Source organism: Protopterus annectens, chromosome 1.part0 (genome assembly GCF_019279795.1).
Source record: "Protopterus annectens isolate FY-2018-M chromosome 1.part0, PAN1.0, whole genome shotgun sequence".
In the NCBI taxonomy this organism is placed as follows: Eukaryota; Metazoa; Chordata; order Ceratodontiformes; family Protopteridae; genus Protopterus; species Protopterus annectens.
Genome location: NC_056725.1, coordinates 1,389,369,841 through 1,389,388,249, shown reverse-complemented (window position 1 = coordinate 1,389,388,249; position 18,409 = coordinate 1,389,369,841). Strand labels below are relative to the sequence as shown.

At 42.4% G+C, this 18,409-nt stretch overlaps 1 protein-coding gene across 1 annotated transcript in view; it reads left to right on the top strand.

Moving 5' to 3' along the window:
* Positions 1-18,409, top strand: part of MDN1 (midasin AAA ATPase 1) — a 3,484,183-nt gene that overhangs the window by 678,155 nt on the left and 2,787,619 nt on the right. The window lies entirely within an intron of this gene.

The following is an 18,409-nucleotide window of genomic DNA, read 5'->3' as shown; positions in this document are numbered from 1 at the left end:
GTGTATATATATATATATATATATATATATATATATCATTTATCTATATCTAATGTGTGTGTGTATGTGTGTGTATATATGTGTGTGTGTGTGTATATATATATATATATATATATATATATATATATATATATATATATATATATATATATATATATATATATATTTTTTTTTTTTTTTTTTTTAGCTAACTGGTAAGTCCCACTGGCTGTGTCAGAGGGAGAGAGAGTGGGGATATGCAGTTGAAATACAGCTAAGTTATAAGGGCTACTTAGATATTTGGGGTTAATCGTATAATAGAACAGTAGAGATCTTGCCAGGTAATTGTAGATGACCTCGGAAATAAAGCTTGTAGGTGTTTAATGTATTGAGAAGCATTTATCAGCTTCAACCCCTGCTGTCTACATTTTTTCTGCGTGTGTGGGGGGATGAAATATAAATAACAGAAAAACATTCAAGTTGCAGTGGGTCTTCATAAGAGAAGCTGCTGCTAGTTTGTGATCATTTTACAGCATGCATGATACAGGTGATAACAGTATGCAGTATGTATTTGTGTGATTAGTCATCTTTGGATTGTGCACACTGCATCTTTGTAAAGTAGTAAGCTTCTAGCTAATGATACTTGGTGCTTCATACATAGATACATAAACACAATACTTAATAGTAGAAAGGCACATCTTTCAGTAGGGGCCTGGCCAAAAAAATCAGCTCAACTGAAGAGGCAAAGCTAAGCTCGTTACACAGCAACAATGTAATTATCAGCGCCTCAAACTTAACTGGCATTGAGAGTGAGGGTAAAGAAATCCCAGTAGCATACTGTAGTGTAATATATTAGACATTAAGTTGAGCATGACCTTGTAGAGGGGAGAACGTTTTGTTTTGCAATGTCTGAAGTAGAGTGTGGTTTGACAGAACTGCACTCACAGTTCTTAAGATGTTAACATTTAGAGCCCCCAAATTAAAAAAAAAAAACATTGATTAGGGGAAGGGGTTGTTTCAGGAGTTTGCGCAGTGTATGAATAGAGCAGCAAATAGGTATTAGTTTTGCAATAATGTAAGAAAAACGTATTCCGCTGCATTTAAAGTTGCTTAACTATCTAAATGAGTTTGGAGTGGCTCCTCTCTGTTACTGTTTCTTTGAATCTGTAATTACAGTTATTAATAGAAAATTATACTGTTTGCACTCCTTGTGACAGATCCATTTAAGGTGGAGGTGGGATCTCATCAAAGATCAGCTCTGAGCCCTTTCTTATTTGCAATGGTGATGGACAGGTTGACAGACAAGATCAGACTGGAGGCCCATGGACTATGATGTTTGCAGATGACATTGTGATGTGTAGTGAGAGTAGGGACCAGGTTGAGAAGACCCTGGAGAGGTGGAGATATGCTATAAAGAGGAGAGGAATGAAGGTCAGCTGGACTAAGAATGTGTGTGTGAATGAGAGGGAGGATAGAGGAATGGTGAGGATGCAGGGAGTAGAGTTGGTGAAGGTGGATGAGTTTAAGTACTTGAGATCAGCAGTTCAGAGTAATGGTGAGTGTGGAAGAGAGGTGAAGAAGAGAGTACAGGCAGGGTGGAATGGGTGGAGAAGAGTGTCAGGAATGATTTGTGACAGACTGGTACCAGTAAGAGTAAAAGGGAAGGTCCACAAGAGGGTAGTGAGACCAGCTATGTTGTATGGGTTGGAGATGGTGGCATTGACAAAAAGGCAAGAGTCAGAGCTGGAAGTGGCAGAGTTAAAGATGTTAAGATTTGCACTGGGTGTGACAAGGATGGACAGGATTAGCGATCAGTATATTAGAGGGTCAGCTCAGGTTGGATGGTTTGGTTTTGAAGTCAGAGAGGCAAGATTGCCTTGGTTTGGGCTTGTGCTGAGGAGGGATGATGGGTGTATTGGGAAAAGGATGCTAAGGATGGAGCTGCCAGGTAGGAGGAAAAGAGGAAGGCCTAAGATAAGGTTTATGGAAGTGGTGAGAGAGGACATGCAGGCGGTTGGTGTGACAGCAATATGCAGAGGACAGGAAGAAATGGAAACCGATGATCTGCTGTGGCGACCCCTAATGGGAACAGCCGAAAGAGAAGAGAGCACTCCTTGTCAAGTGGTTTCTGTGCTGTACCGATCTATTTAAATCGGTTTTGATTGAGTTCTGCTATTTTTTTTGCATTTTACTGTTTTTAACTGAATTTGAAACAGCAACTTTAAATTGAGAGTTTTACAGTGTGCTGTACTTTTCATGTGATTTCTGTGCTTTTGGATTAATCAGGGTTGATGCATTTATTGTGTTTTAGTCACTTTTCAAACGTGGAACAAACTTTTGCTGGCTATATGACTCGTACAGAATTTCTAGTGGTTAAACCTGGTTACAGTAGGGTTGATTGCTGCAGTTCTGGGAAGATAAACATTATTGGTTAGAACTTGAGCTGTTTTTCATTTTTCTGTTAATTTGTATTGCTCAAGTCAGCTAGCCATTCTCTTATTTTAAGACTCCTGGAAGCGGAAGCTCCTGTGTACAAGCCGTGCAACTTAGTTTGTGCAGTAGCCTGACTGAATTATTAACTGCTGTAGATGTTCTTCATCTCACATTGCTGCAGTCCTTACACTTGGGTAGTCCGCTGTCCTCGGTCGGCCCGAATATCAAAGTATAAGGCTGACGTCGGTCAAGGCGCATTTGACTGACATCAGGACGTCAGGGTACAAATGCGCATAACCGACGTCATATCCTCAGTCTTTTTTGCCGCATGGTCCGATGCAGAAGCAGCATTGCAAGTGCCGGTTGGCGTTCTGAGATCTTTCAATTTCGAAGTTTCAGACCGAGTTCAAAGTTGGCTAAGTACCCCGTTGGGGAATATTTTAGTTTTTTCTTGCCTCAGTGATTTAACGGATGTCAGAAAAAGTCAATAATTGCATTTCTTGTGGGAAACAGATACCGCATAGAGATTATCATACTTTGTGTATTCCTTGCTTAGGGCCTGAGCACGACGTTGTTGGCTGTCGCTCTTGTGCTAGATTTAATAAACGCACTATTAAGAGGAGGTTGGATTGTGCAAGGTTAGTCTTTGGGAAGCGGTGCAATTACAAAATGCCGTCGGATGCTCCGACGCCCGCTTCTTCGAAGAAGCGCAAGGACAAAGCAGTTAAGCCCAGGCTGGAAGAACCGTCTGTACCGGACGCCGGTTCTTTAGAGGTGTCGGTGGAGCCGGTGGCTCCACCGGAGGTTTCTTTGTGTTCCCAGGGTGAGACTTTAGTATTGCAAGATGTGGCCTCTCAGGAGGCAAGTCAAGCTGAGGGGGCTTCTCAGGTTACTATTCTCCCCTCCCTTCCTAGGGTGGCTAGGCCCTCTCCTTCTGTTTCTAAGGCTTCTCCCAGGGGCAGGCCAGGTTTAGCTTCAGTAGGTGTTACCCCTAGCTCTTCAGGTACTGTGCCCAAGAAGCATATGCTTAAAATGGCAGAAGATTTGATTACTTTGATTAGGGGTTCTATGCCCCCTCCTGATAAGAGGCCTAGGGTGGACCCTGAGCTGGGGAGTTTTGAGCAGGCTTCAGATGTGTCAGAGTCTTCGGCTGAAGACCTGCAGGAGTACTCTCCTTATTCTGATTCTGATGTGGATGTTTCTACTCCTTCTGCTTCTCCTCCTGAGGATTTTTCTTTTTCAGAAACCCTACATTCCATGAGGGAGCACTTTAAGTGGGAAGGTCAGGACTTCTCTGATTCCAGGAAAAGGCTTAGGGAATTTTTGTTTTTACCCCAGCATAGGCCTTTGGCTATACCTCCTGTTTTGGATGTAGTGGAAGATGTTTTTACAGAGGCTTCTCTTAATCCTGATTCTTTGCCTCCTGCTCCTGTTAAGCCGGATAGGTATTTCAGGGTGCCTGAAGCTCATAAGTATCTTTTTAAGAGTCCTAGGGCAGACCCAGAAACTGTTAGCCAGGGGCCTAAAGGTGTTAAGGCTTCTGTTGTTAAGAATCCGGTTCCTGCAGACAAAGAGGCTAGGGCCTTGGATAGATGGGGAAAGAAAGTTTATACTTCTTCCACTCTTGCTATGAGGGCTTTGAATTGCCAGTTTCACATGTTGAAATATCAAAACTATCTCCTTTCACAATTGAAGTCTAAGGTTGATGCTCTGGCAGAAGGTATTGATTGTAAAGAGTTGCAAGATTTAGTACATGTTTCTGAACAGGTGGGTAAGCATTCTTTGCAATGTGGTTTTGATGCTGTACAGGCCTCGTCTAGGGTGGCTGCCACTGGGTCAGTTCTTCGCAGGCACGCCTGGCTAAGGGATCAAAATTTGTCTGAACATGTTAAAACAAGGATTTTAGATGCTCCTTTGCAATCTGACGTGTTGTTTGGTCCTCCTGTTGAGGCAGTTTTGAAGAAAATGGAAGACAAAGCTAAGTCTATGCAGACTGTTAAAGATTTTTTGCAGGTTCAGCCTCCAAAGTTTAGCAGAAATTGGCCTGCTAAAGGGTGGACGTATCCTTCTTATGATTCCCAGTCTAGGGGTAGATCTAGACGTGGTAGGGGCAGAGCTCAGGGCTCTTTCAGGCCTAGAACAGGAGTTCTCCTGCACAGTCTTCAGGTGAGGGCAGGGGTCAGTCCTTTCGTAAACAGACCCAATGACCTACCTTTTCAGCTGCCAGAGCCTTCTCGTCTGGCAGCACCTTTGGGAGGAAGGTTGGCACTTTTCAAAGAAAATTGGAGTTTAATTACCCAAGACAAATGGGTATTGGATATCATACATCAAGGTTACAGGTTTTATTTCCATACCTTGCCTCCTTTCAGGGGCATGCCAGACGTTCCTCCTCAACAAAGAATAGAGGCTCACAAGCAAATTTCTCTGTTACTTCAACTAGGGGCCATTCAGCCGGTCCCTATGCCAGAAGTGGGCCTAGGATTTTATTCTCGCCTGTTCCTAGTACCAAAGAAGGGGAACACGTGGAGACCAATTTTGGATCTATCTATCCTCAACACTTACCTGGACATTCCCAAGTTCAAAATGTTGACGTTACAACAGCTTTTGCCTCTGCTGGGCAAGGATCCTTGGATGGTAACTTTGGATCTCAAGGAGGCTTACCTTCATGTTCCTATCAGACTAAGTTGCAGGAAGTATCTGCGTTTTCAAGCTGGGACTTTACACTATCAGTTCTCTGCATTGCCCTTTGGCTTATCTACTGCGCCCAGAGTGTTCACAAAAGTTCTGGCTCCAGTGATAGCTTTCTTCAGGCTGAAAGGAATACAGATCTATCCTTATTTGGACGACTGCCTGATTCTGGCTCAAGGAAGAGAAGAGCTCCTTCGTCATTTGGAATGTGATAGCAGTGCTAAGATGCCTAGGGTATTCTGTGAACGAAATAAAGTCCAGTCTAGTACCCTCTCAAGACATGTGCTTTCTGGGTGTGAGACTGAATACAGCATCCCAGATGGCCTTTTTAACCCCGGACAAACAAAAGAGTCTATCCCTTTACTTCCATCAGCTATCTCATCAGTCCAGGCTGACTGCAAGGACAGTCCTTCAAGCCTTAGGGTTCATGGCATCTTGTATTCTGGTGCTTCCCAATGCCAAACTGCATATGAGGAAGCTACAATGGTATCTCAAAAATGTATGGACACAGCACTGCCAGGATCTAGACACTGTCATTCAAATAATACCTTGCATTCAAAAGGAATTTTTGTGGTGGGCTCAGGAATGTCACCTAAACAAGGGACTCTCTGTGACCCGGCCAGAGGCGAGTCAGATTTTAACGACAGATGCCTCGGACAAAGCTTGGGGAGCTCATCTAAATGGAAAGTGGATACAAGACAAGTGGCCTGCCAGACTACAACATCTACATATCAATCTAAAGGGGATGTTAGCAGTCCAGTTTGCATTAATAGCTTTCAAGGATTTACTTCTTCCAGGGCAGGTGTTGATTCTAACAGACAACACAACTGTCATGTGGTACATCAACAAGCAAGGGGGAACGCATTCTTATCCTCTATGCAGGCAAGCAATGATTTTGTGGGAGACTGCTCTCAGTTTACAACTCAATCTTCAGGCAAGGTTTCTGCCAGGAGCACAGAACTCCTTAGCAGATGTGTTGAGCAGACGAATTATGGATCCCCACGAGTGGAAATTGGATCCTCATGTGTTTCAGAAATTGACAGTGTCATGGGGAACTCCAGACATAGATCTGTTCGCTTCTCCACTAAACCATCAGCTGCCAAAGTTTTGCACAAAAAGGTTTCATCCCACAGCTTGGAAAGTGGATGCTCTTTCTTTCAATTGGAGCAATCTTCATGTGTATGCCTTTCCGCCTCTGCCTCTCCTCCCAAAGGTACTTCTAAAGGTCAGACAGGACAAGCCAAGGATGATTTTAATAGCTCCAGATTGGCCTCGACAGCACTGGTACCCATTACTGAAGTCTGGTACGGAAGCCTCCATGGCCTTTGCCTTTGATTCCACACCTGTTGTCACAGGAGGACAGCCATTTGCTCAATGTCAAACTTCATTCTCTTCACCTAACAGCCTGGCATATTCTGTTTTGAACCATAGAGGGTCTCAACTTCCACAACAAGTTTTGAATGTGATTTTGGAAGCTAGAAGGCCTAGTACAAGGAAAGTGAACGCAGACAAATGGAAGAGATTTTTATTTTGGAGTGCAGCAAAAGATTTTGATGTTTCTGAGCCTAATTTGAGTGTGGCTCTTCAATATCTTACTGAGTTACTGGACAAAGGTTTGTCTTTCTCTTCTATTAAGGTTCATGCTGCAGCAATTTCGTCTCACTATGATTGTGACCCACCATTGTTTTCTCATCCTTTGTTCAAGCAATTTCTTAGAGGGGCAAAGAATATAAGACCCCCACGAAGAGCTCCTACTCCTGCTTGGGATCTCAATTTTGTGTTGGAGAAACTCACTCTACAACCTTTTGAGCCTGCAGCTACTGCTGAGTTGAAATATTTGTCATGGAAGACTGCTTTTTTGTTGGCAATTACCTCTGCAAGAAGGGTTTCTGAATTGCAGGCCCTTATGGCGGTTGAGCCTTTCTTGATTTTCCATAAAGATAGGGTATCATTACGTACTAATCCTTCCTTTATGCCTAAGGTGGTTTCTAGTGTGGCTTTAAACCAAACTATTCATTTGCCTACTTTTTATGCAAATCCCCAAAATAAAGGGGAAAAGATTTTGCACACTTTAGATGTACACAGGCAGTTGCGATATTATTTGGACAGAACTAAGGGGTTCAGGCATTCTCAGCAGTTGTTTGTTTCTTTTGCTTTGAGTTCTCAGGGCAAGCCTGTGTCAAAACAAACTATTTCTTAGTGGATTGGGTTTTGCATTGCTTTCTGTTATTCCCATCATGGCAAGGAGATTCCAGCTGGGATTAGGCCTCATTCCACTAGGGCTACTGCCACTTCAACAGCTTTTTTGAGGGGAGTGGCAACCAAGGATATTTTGGAGGCAGCTACTTGGAGTTCAGTGCATACTTTCTCTAGGCATTATCACCTGCCACTTTACTCTAAATCTAGGGCTGGTTTTGCCACTGCTGTTTTGCAGGGCATTTTGGCAGCTCCTGCTTCCTTGTAGTTAGCCATCCTCCCTTACCTCTGCTTTGGGATTCTACCCAAGTGTAAGGACTGCAGCAATGTGAGATGAAGAACATAGTACAGTTTTGTACCTACCATAAATGTAGATGTTCGAAGATCTACATTGCTGCAGTCCAATTTACCTCCCTCCTTCCCTCTGTAGTTAGAGGTGGTTGTGTGGGTTGGGTTGTACATATTGTGTATTTTGTATATATTGTACATATTGTTAGTGCAAGGGTGGTGGGTTGGTTGTTTGCTGTCTTTTGGTTTTGACCTTTATTTTTAGGGTCTTCTGACATCTGGGGCAAGAAAAGACTGAGGATATGACGTCGGTCATGCGCATTTGTACCCTGACGTCCTGATGTCAGTCAAATGCGCCTTGACCGACGTCAGCCTTATACTTTGATATTCGGGCCGACCGAGGACAGCGGACTACCCAAGTGTAAGGACTGCAGCAATGTGGATCTTCGAACATCTACATTTATGGTAGGTACAAAACTGTACTTTTTCCTTGTGCTAAATCTACTGTTCCCCCTCCATTTGAATTACTTGCAGCTGAGTTACTGTTAAATCATTGTTTTGGTCAAGTGTGTTGGCAGTCTGAGCGATAGTGATTTATTCCATGGGACACAAGTTTCAGGTGCTTTGGAGAAGCTTACATTATTGGTTAAAGCCAAAGCTCTTTTTGTCATTAGTTACTTTCATTTCTTACCTTTTATATTGTTTTGAGCTGTGCTTTCATGTAAACCTGTGCTCAATCGAAGCAATCACTACAGGCTTTGCTGTTAGCAAGATTAGATAGACCTATGCTTAGTAGCATAGTAGCAGGCTGTGCTAATTCACTGCCCCTTTTATCCCTTTTATTAGAACAAGTTAAATTGCTTTACCTGTTTCTTCCTTCGTTACAGCCATGTCAATGTGTATTATACTGCAAGCATTTTATTGTAATATTTTATACTACATTCATAAAAATATATTAAATTTAGTTAAAACTGTACTTAATGAGTTGAATATCCCATAGTTCTATACTCTTGGACTAAACAAGTCAGCCAGCTTGTCTTACCTCAGTTGCTAACCTCAGCTCTTGGTCTTCTCCAGCAACAATTGCTTGATATTCTCAGAAATTGAACTGCCTTTGAGAGAGGTAAATATTTTCTAAGTTAGAGGTAGCAGTCTGTGAAATGAACATAGTCTGTGAGCACCACACCTTCACAACACTCCACTCAAATGCCTGGAAAATTATCTTGCTTTGATGTTGGAAAAAAATCCTTGACTAAACCTCCAAGATCAAACAAAAACACTGCAATACATACTACCACATCAGTAGCTGAGTCACTGGGAAAAAAATCCCTCTAATTCTAGTAGATGCAAACTTTGTACCATCAAAAAAGCGTGGTACATAAGCTGTAACTTCACAAGGCTGGACAAAACGTTTTGAGTTTTTCAGTTGCCAAGATCTCAGACATTGCAAGCGCTGTCAAGCTGAACAAGCACGACTACGACATGACTCTGGACCACGTGGTAAGCAAAACTCAGAATATGCAGAAAGACATTTCGTAGCTCTCCGTGCATGTTACAAATGCAAGAAAGACACTGGTATTAAGCAGACTCTTTTCTTCTCTAAGAACGATGTCAAGGTACAAATAAAGAATGATTTATTGCAAAAGTTGGCCGAAAAAGTGATACCATTCAAGGGGGGATCCAGTATGTGTCAGTTTGGGATGAGTTGCTGCAGAGCCATACTGGCTTCACTAAGGAAAGCTTGCACCTGTCATTCTAAGGCTTCTTCCTACTGACTAAAGCCCATGTTGCATCCATAGTGCCTTTTTAGGAAGAGTCTAGCTAATGGCTCTCTCAACTTTAAAAAAAAAAAAAAAAGTCTCAAGGTGGCGTTGCTCAACACTGAGTCTAATGAATCGTCTTACCTTGAGGTCTACCTGCATTTGGAGCACATTTAGGTGTGTGTATTACTGAAACTTTAAGTGTGGAATGCACTCTGTTTATACTGCAGTAGACCTGATGGGACTACTTTAAAAAATGCCATCAGGAAAATGGAGTTCTCCCATGAGCTAAGACTACCATCAGAATGTGAGGATAATTACAAATCCTATTTATTTTTTTAACTTGGTAGGAAATTAAGAAAACCTGTAGCATTGCTCCAAACTTGCTCAAAATGGCATCACCTGCATGGATCCAGTAGATATTAGTTAACAAATTCAGTGCATATTTCACCACCTCAAAACACGACTATATAACACCAAAATATTCCAAAACATTTCAAACTCAGTCATCACAAAAGGGTCACTTGCTAAAGATACTTTTCACAACTAAAAATTCATCCTTCATGGGACCCGCTGACATTCCCTGCTACCTGCTAAACAGTGCAAAACATCTGCTAGTGGATCTGCTGCTACAGCTGCTCTGCGTTAACATAGCCACTGACTTTGGCCATGAGGTATGGTGCACAGCAGTTGATGCCACTTGTTAACTCTCATCTCTTCCTTTGTAGTGAGTGTGGCCGTATATCTTAAGTTACTGTGGTTTTGTTTACTTACCACTGTGTTTATAAGCAAAAGTTTCACGATAAGAGATTCTAAATTTGTATATAGGGGAAAAAAACAGTGCAATAAGCAATGCTACTGTATACAGTGTAAAATTGTATGGATTTCACCCCCAAGTGTGAGCCATTGCTCTTCGTTGCCATTTATCATGGATTCTTTTTTTTCTTTCAAAGAAAGATGTAACGTGTTGCAATACCTCATGAGTCTAGTTCTCATTGAAGCTGAAACTTAACCCCATCCCTAGGGACCTACTTGCAGACCATTTCCACGAGACTGCACTAGTTCAATCTCTCATACCTTTACCGTTGTCAGAGCAACTGAGAGTAATACAGTCAAATCTTGGCAAGAAACGTAAGCCATTCATGTACATAGTGTATTGCAGCACTATACTTGGCGTTTATTTGCACATCCAGCTGAAGTCAGAAAGTGACCGTCACAGTATTGGCTTAGAGTTCACTGTCATGCTGCAAGGGTTCCCTAAACTCTGAATACGTTTTGTAACCAGCCCTCTTCCCCCGACTAGGTTACAGAGGAAGCTGATATCGCATTTACTTAAGTCTTTGCAGTGTTACCTGCAATGTTTTGCATGTGGGGCTCCTTTAAGAAGGCACTTTGCTTGGTCTCTGACTGCTCTTAGGCCACCAAGTCTGCCTATCCAGTTCAGGGGAAGCCTTGGTGAAGTTTGCTGTGTCCCCAAGACTTGGCCATTATCCTGGTTTAAAACTACATTCTTCAGTTAAACTAACTGCTTGGGTTACAGTACTACAGCATTCAACATACTTTAAGCTACAGACTGCTTTTATTAAGCAAAGCTGAACCAAGATTGTTTCGTTTCCAGAGGAGTAAAGCAAAGCATTTCTCAAAGAATCTAAAACAAATTTCTGCAATTAGTAAAATATCAGATCTGTTAGTAATGTCTGTTACTGTTGAAGCCCTTCTAGTCTGCAGCCTTTCTTGTTTGTAGGATGCAAAGGATTATGTTTTAGGTGTTGAGTTCTTTGTCAAGCCATATAGGAACATTTTTTTGTCTTCAGTCCCTGCTTATGTCACCTGATTATAAGGAGATGGCAAAACGTACAGAAATTACCAAAAAGGTTCTTGCTGATTTACCCTCTCCCTTGTTTCCCATATTATGTAATCAGACTGTGCTGGTTGAGCCATCATTCCTGCACTGTCTTTTAACAGTTTTCTTTCTCTGGTTTGTGTCTGGCATTACCTTGATCTAGGTCTCATTTAATTTATTTTAAATTTGAAGCTTTGGTGTGCTTGCTTTTGTGGGGAATAAATAGAACCTTTTTTCGTTGTGTGTGCTTTTGGAAGATGTGGGTGTTGTCTCTATTCAGAGTCTGAGTCCCAGACATGCTGCTTTACACGAACGTAAGCTTAATTACAAAAAGCATGGTGAATGTAAATGTGTACGTAGTTTTTGATAGTTAACTGTTGGTTGGGCAGAAAGAAAGGGAATGAATTTAAAAAGAAATCAGTTTGGGACCCAGAACCCTGTAATAGAACACATACAAGGGGATTCTAACTCAATAGGGACCATAACAGACAAATGACACATAGCCCACAAACTCAGTGTGCCACTCAACCACAGCCCATAAGGCATAACAACGTACCCAACACACTAGTCATAGGTGACTCTATAGTCAGGCACACTGATGTTCCACTCACCAGGCTAAACAAGGAGAAAGTTACTGTCAGCTGCCTGTTGGGTGCCAGGATCCGCCACATAACGCATGCACTCGGGTCACTCCACAACAAGTACAAATATGACTCTGTCATTGTCCATGTTGGTGTGAATGACATGAGACGTACCTCCTTGGACTACATGAAAAGGGACATGGAGGAGCTGTCCGATCTTGTAGCCCAGGCAGGTATGACCCTAGCCCTGAGTAGCATCCTGCCATCACCCAGAATTATACCACAGTACAAGGACAAAATGATTGACTTCAACAATTGGCTAAGCTTCTGGTGTCATTCTAAGGGGATCCAGTATCTGTCTGCCTGGGAAGACATGATCGACAAGCCGCGATGCTTTGCCAGAGATGGCCTGCACCTGTCGCCCCTGGGATTCTGGATACTGGCTAGGGCTCTAGCCACCCCTATAGTGCCTTTTTTAGGCAAGGTTCAAATGACAAATTCACCACCCTAACAGGTACAGGCAAGAAGAATCTGGTATTGCTACTCAATGCTAGAAGTCTAAACCTCAAAATGCACTCTCTCAAGGCACTCCTTAAAATGGAGAACATCGACATTTGTGCAGTGACCGAGACCTGGTTCAAGGCTCCAGAGAGTTACCCCTGCATTACCAGGCTAGAATTCATACCACACCTTTCGGCCACCTAACCTGGACCGAAACACTAAAGGCAGAGGCGTGTCCATATTCATTAAGGAGATCCACACCTCCAGGTTAGTTGCTCAGCATAATGCATCCTAGATTATCCAAGTGCAACTAACTCTGGGCAAGACCGCAATCCAAATTGTAGCTTGCTACAGATCCCCCACCATGCCCCAGGATTCCCACTCCTCATTTCTTAATACACTGGAAAATATTAGGGTACAACCTAACACCCTAATAATGGGCAATTTCAACTACCCTACCATTAACTGGGAAAACTACTCATGTACCAACTCTTGTGCTCAACGTTTTCTGGAATTCATAAATTCCAATGCCATGGATCCAACTTATCCACACCCCCACCAGGGGCAGCAATATCCTAGACCTGGTTATTACCAACATGGGCAACCGATGCTCCACACCAGAGGTCAGTTCCTCGGTCAGATCCTACCATAAGCTAATCACCCTAGACATCCACATCCCTCCCCCACCCCCCATTAGGAAAACGACAGTAAAAAATTTCTCCAAAGCCAACTTCATGCTTCTTAAGACAGAAGTGGCAAACTTCACGGCACCCATGCTGACGGACAATAGAGGTATGAATCCTACACAAATGCACTTTATAAGCACTTACATGAGTGCATGGATCGTGCAATCACTAACGGAACCAAGATGCTATCCTCCAAAAAAAGGAAGCCAATCTGGTGGTCCCCTGCCATAAACTCTACAACAGAAGAAAGAAACTGTTGCAAAAAAGAGTAAAATCCCATGATTGGAGAAACTCCCTGGTCAGCTTCAGTAAGAATCTGAGATCCCTCATAAAATCCTCCAAAGCTAGTTATGAAAACAAAATCGCCACTGACTCTAAAGACAACCACAAAGCATTCTATAGCTATGTCAAGAATCTCAATGGCAACACTCAGATCTGCTCTGAGTTACAGCACAATGGCACTAAATATACAGAACCAACGGATATTGCCAACATCCTGGCAGATAGGTTCAGTGCTAATTTTACCCCTCTGTCATCCCCTGAAGGGCCCATCTCTGTACCAGAAGAATGCAAAGTTCCTGTAATCACGGCTGCACAGGTAAAAAACACACTATCCTAAGCCAAGAACACAGCATCCATGGGACCTGACGACATCCCAGGCTGTGTTCTACATGAATTACAGAACGAACTGGCACCCCACCTAAGTACCATGTTCAATCCATAGCCTCACCTCAGGCTGTGTGTCCACTGAATGGCACACAGCGACAGTTATCCCACTCCACAAAGGGGGAGCCACCACAGACCCCGAAAACTACTGCCCCATTAGCCTAACGAGCCTGGTCTCCAAGGCTATGGAGCGCATCATCATGGTACTTGTAAACAATGACATTGGTAATCTCCAAACTCAGGACCCCACCCAGTATGGGTTTGTAAAAGGCAGATCATGTCTCCTAAACCTGATAGACTTCTTTGAAGTAGTCACCAAAGCCGTAGATGAGGGTAAGGTGGTTCACACACCCTATCTAGATCTCGCCAAGGCTTTTGACACCATCCCCCACTCTGGAATTATAGATAAACTCACTAAACTAGGTATAAATCCCTATGTCACAAGATGGGTTTCCAACTCGCTCACTGACCAAACCCACACTGCGAAAGTAGCAGACTCCAAAGCCAGCTTCAGACCAGTGACAAGTGGAGTACCACAGGGTTCAGTCCTGGGTCCTCTCCTGTTTGGTATCTACTTTTCTGAAGTACAGGCCAACACAGAAGGTCTTTGGCTAACGAAGTTTGCAGATGACTGCAAACTAGGAGCCGTAATCAAAACTCCAAAAGATGTGGACATCCTACAAAAGGGCCTTGCTGAGACAGATGCCTGGTGTCAAAGCCATGGCCTCAAGCTTAATGCCAAAAAGTGCATTGTCATTCCTTTTGGTAAAAACTCAGTACTCATGAACTACCACATAGGTGGTAGTCTACTTAACACCGAAAGTGTGATGAGACCTTGGGACACAGGTGGACAGTAGTCTCTCCTTTGATAATCACATCGCCACAGTAGTCAGGAAATCCTATGTGGCACGCTTCATCACAAAAGGTTTCTCATCCAGGAAAAGAGGTCATTGTTCCCCTCTACTCGTCACTCGTTAAACCCATTATAGAGTACAATGCCCCTTTTGGTATGTACCTCACAAGACATCTACGACAACTGGAAAGGCCACAGAAATACCACACAGAGGTTACTGGCCTCAAAGAGATGCCCTATGCAGACGGTCTCAAAAAACTGCAGCTTTACTCCGTTGCATATCACCTACTCAGAGGCGATCACTGCGTAACACACACAGCTATGTCAAACCCAGAGCCTTTAGACATGCTCCACTTAAAGAAATCCCAATCCCTACGAGCTACACGCTCTAGGGACCTACACCTCATCACCACAATAAACAGAACATGCTGGAGGGATAGTTTCCTGTCCCTGAGACTTCCCATACTCTGGAACAAACTACCTATCTATATCAGACAAAGCTCCTCATTGGCACTGTTCAAGAAAAATCTTGATGATTGGATGGGAGATAGGAAATTCACCCTGGGGATCACTTCTGTGGCTCTGCTCGACAGTGGCACAGGAAAATAATTTTCTTGGGTGGTGAAAGCCAGGGTACCTTTGGCTAGGCTTATATAGGCCCTGGGGCCAGTAGCCTAGTACCTACCTATGAACCAGGCAGGGAGGAGAGGAAAAGAAGACAAGAAAAAGTAGATTATCATCAAAGGGTAAACCTAATGGTGCCTAATAAAATATGGGGATGGATGGAAATCATGTCTTAGAATGTAAATGGGCTAGTGGAAGAGCAGAAAAATAAATTGGCATACTTTGAGAAAGGTATGAAAGATATTGCAGTGTTGCAGGAAACATATCTTCATAAAAGGGAACACGAAAATGTGATAAAGAAAATTGGTAGACTAGGTTATTATGCAGAAATGTGAAAAAAGAATAGGGGAGTGAAAATTTCAATCAGAAAGGGATTGAAGGTGGGAACAGAGGATGTAAAACTGGACAGACTAGGAAGATAAATATATACTGGTTAAAGGAAACTGTCCGGGAATGGCAATAACACTGGGCTTAATATGCCTAATACCAAAAGCTAGGCTACAGGAGATGAAACAAATTAAATTACAGGTTTTAAAAGAGGAACTTTAATAGGGGGATTGGAAATCCGTAATAGATGTGAGAGGGGGGCAAGACAAGGGGCATTGCAGCGAAAACAATAATACATGGGGAAATGTATGCAGATGTTTAGACTAAAAGATGTAAAGGAAATGAAGGGACAAAAGAGAATATGCATTTCATTCAGGAAGATGCAACATGTGGAAAAGATGGGATATGTTGCATTTTTCAGTGGAACATGCGCATCTACTAAGAAACGTAGATATTCATCAGATTGCATTTAGATCATGCTCCCATACAAATGAAGCTTAAAACACAAAACTGTATTTTTAAAAACATTAGCATTTCTTTAGTTATTTGGCCAAGGTTGCAGTGGTTTGGGGACTGTTTGCATGGTACCCCAGGAGAAATTGTCACATCCATAAATATTGAATGGGATAGTTGGAAAGAAAAGATTAAAATATTGGACTATAACAAACACCAATGAAATGTGGGGACAAGCTGCAATAAATACTTCAAGGGCATAAGAAAGGTAAAGGACTTGCAGACCAACTGTTTTTTTTTAACATCTTTATTAAATTAGCACTCAAGACATAGGCGCACATGCATTAATAGAAAACAAACCATATTAACTTTTCCATTTATACACATTAGACATTAAGTTTTCTTTACAACTGTTTTTCAGTCCATTATTGTATAAATTGCTCAATTCCTGCCCTGCCTTAAACCATACTCCTCCTGAACATTATTCTGCATGCAGTGTTTCCACAATTTTTTTTTCATGTAGGTTGCTCCTTCCCTTTTCTGAAGATCCCTCTTCCAGTTTTTATCTATTTAATAACATTCAGTACTTCAAATACAGTTTGTTTAGATTTTGATTTCCATTTCTAATTGTTTTTTTGACATCTAAGACTAGGGTTCGTTAAATGGTTGCATGAATACGTTTCAGTGAATATTTGCAGAGTTCCAGCACTGAAAAACTATTTGCGTGAGAACAAGGGATTGACCCTAAGGATGGCAGTACTGCTTTGTCCATAGCACTTGAAGCAGGCCAGAAGGAAATCACATCACTACTGCAGAGTCACTTGAACTGCAATAACTCATCATATCCGGTTGGGAAGCCATTCCTGCTCACTATTGTAAAGCAAGTTATCACCCCTCCCCCCATCTCTTACTCTAACAGAAGTTCTACTTGAGAATTTTCAGGACTCATCTCTACACTCTCCCACTTCTGTGGAGTATGTGCAGTACATAAATATTTCTTGCTGTGTTTATCTTTGGTGTTTGTAAGGCTGTCTGCACACCCCTGAACCAGACCTTGCTTCCCCCTCATCCCAGACACTCCTGTAACCCAACTAGCCTCCCTCATAGTTTCTCATCACTTATCCTCCTCTCTGACCTTACTTTTCAACTTTGCACGTATTACTGCATTGATTTTCCCTAGCTTTCCCCGCTAACTTCTCCCCCTAACATTTTCAGACTCAGTCTCCTCTGTCCTACACACCTAGTGTCACCCTTTATATCTACCCTGCTTTGCTAGCCTGTTCTCTCACTGAACCTTTTTACTCTCCTCTTTAGACCATTATGACAGCTTACCCAGCTCTTTTGCTGCATTACACATTGTTTTTCCACACATTGTTTTTCTAATCTGGCTATCTGCTGTTTCTGGGTCTATCTCGCTCCGTTCACCCTCCCTACGCTCGGGCTCACTTCGCTCCCCTCCCCGCATTCCCATCCACCCTATATTAATTTCCTTTATAGCTAAACACCACACCCACACTTCCTCCCACTCTCACTTCCTGTTCTGTTTCTCCAGTTGGAGCATACTCCTCCCACTAGTACCCTCCCCATATAATATACCAGCATTACCTCTCTTCCTGCTTTCTATCCAATCTAAACACACTTCTATTTAGCATTAGCCTTACCCCCTCCTACACTGATTTCTTCTTATAATCCCAAACTCTCTTTACCTCTCCCTCCTTCCTCCTCCCCAACTTCTTACACTTACTTTATCACTTCCATTTGTATTGCATCCATCTTTACTCTCTTCCTGAAGCTTACACTCCTCTTTCTTGCTTATCCTATTACTTCTACTCGCATCTCACTACTTTTCACACTATCATGACCTCTTCTGCCCTCTCCCCCTCTCTCCTCCACTTACTATTCATCCTTCTACTGTTCTCCTTTCATTTGACTTCTTTCTACATTCATCTCACTCTCTATCCTAATTCCCCTTGACTGTAAGAATTTTTATTTTTTAATTTCTTCCGTCTTTTTTCCCATACTTGTATGGTGCTAATACTTCCTCTTACCACACTACTCACTACTTCTCTATATCGCCCTCACTCTTTTCCTTATCTGAATTGTACTTACCAAAAATTAAACTACCTCCCATAACTCTCACACCTAATCTTGTAAAACTGAAATTAACCAACCCATACTCACTCATATCCTATCTCTCACTCATCTTATGCTCTCCTAATCTCTGGCGACATTCACCCAAACCCTGGCCCTCAAGCTAAGCAGACTGCATCGACAACCACACACACTCACCTAAACACTGGTAAGTATCTTCCTAAGCATCTGTCTTTCCTCTCCATCAATATCCATAGTATCCTGAACAAAATTACAGAATTTCACACTTTGATTACTCAGTACTCTCCTAACATAGTCACTCTCTCAGAAACCTGGCTCAAACCTCATATTTCTGGCAAAGAATTTCTACCCCCAGGATATAACATTCTTCGATTAGACATAACCCATAGGAAAGGAGGTGGAGTTGCTATTCTGTATTC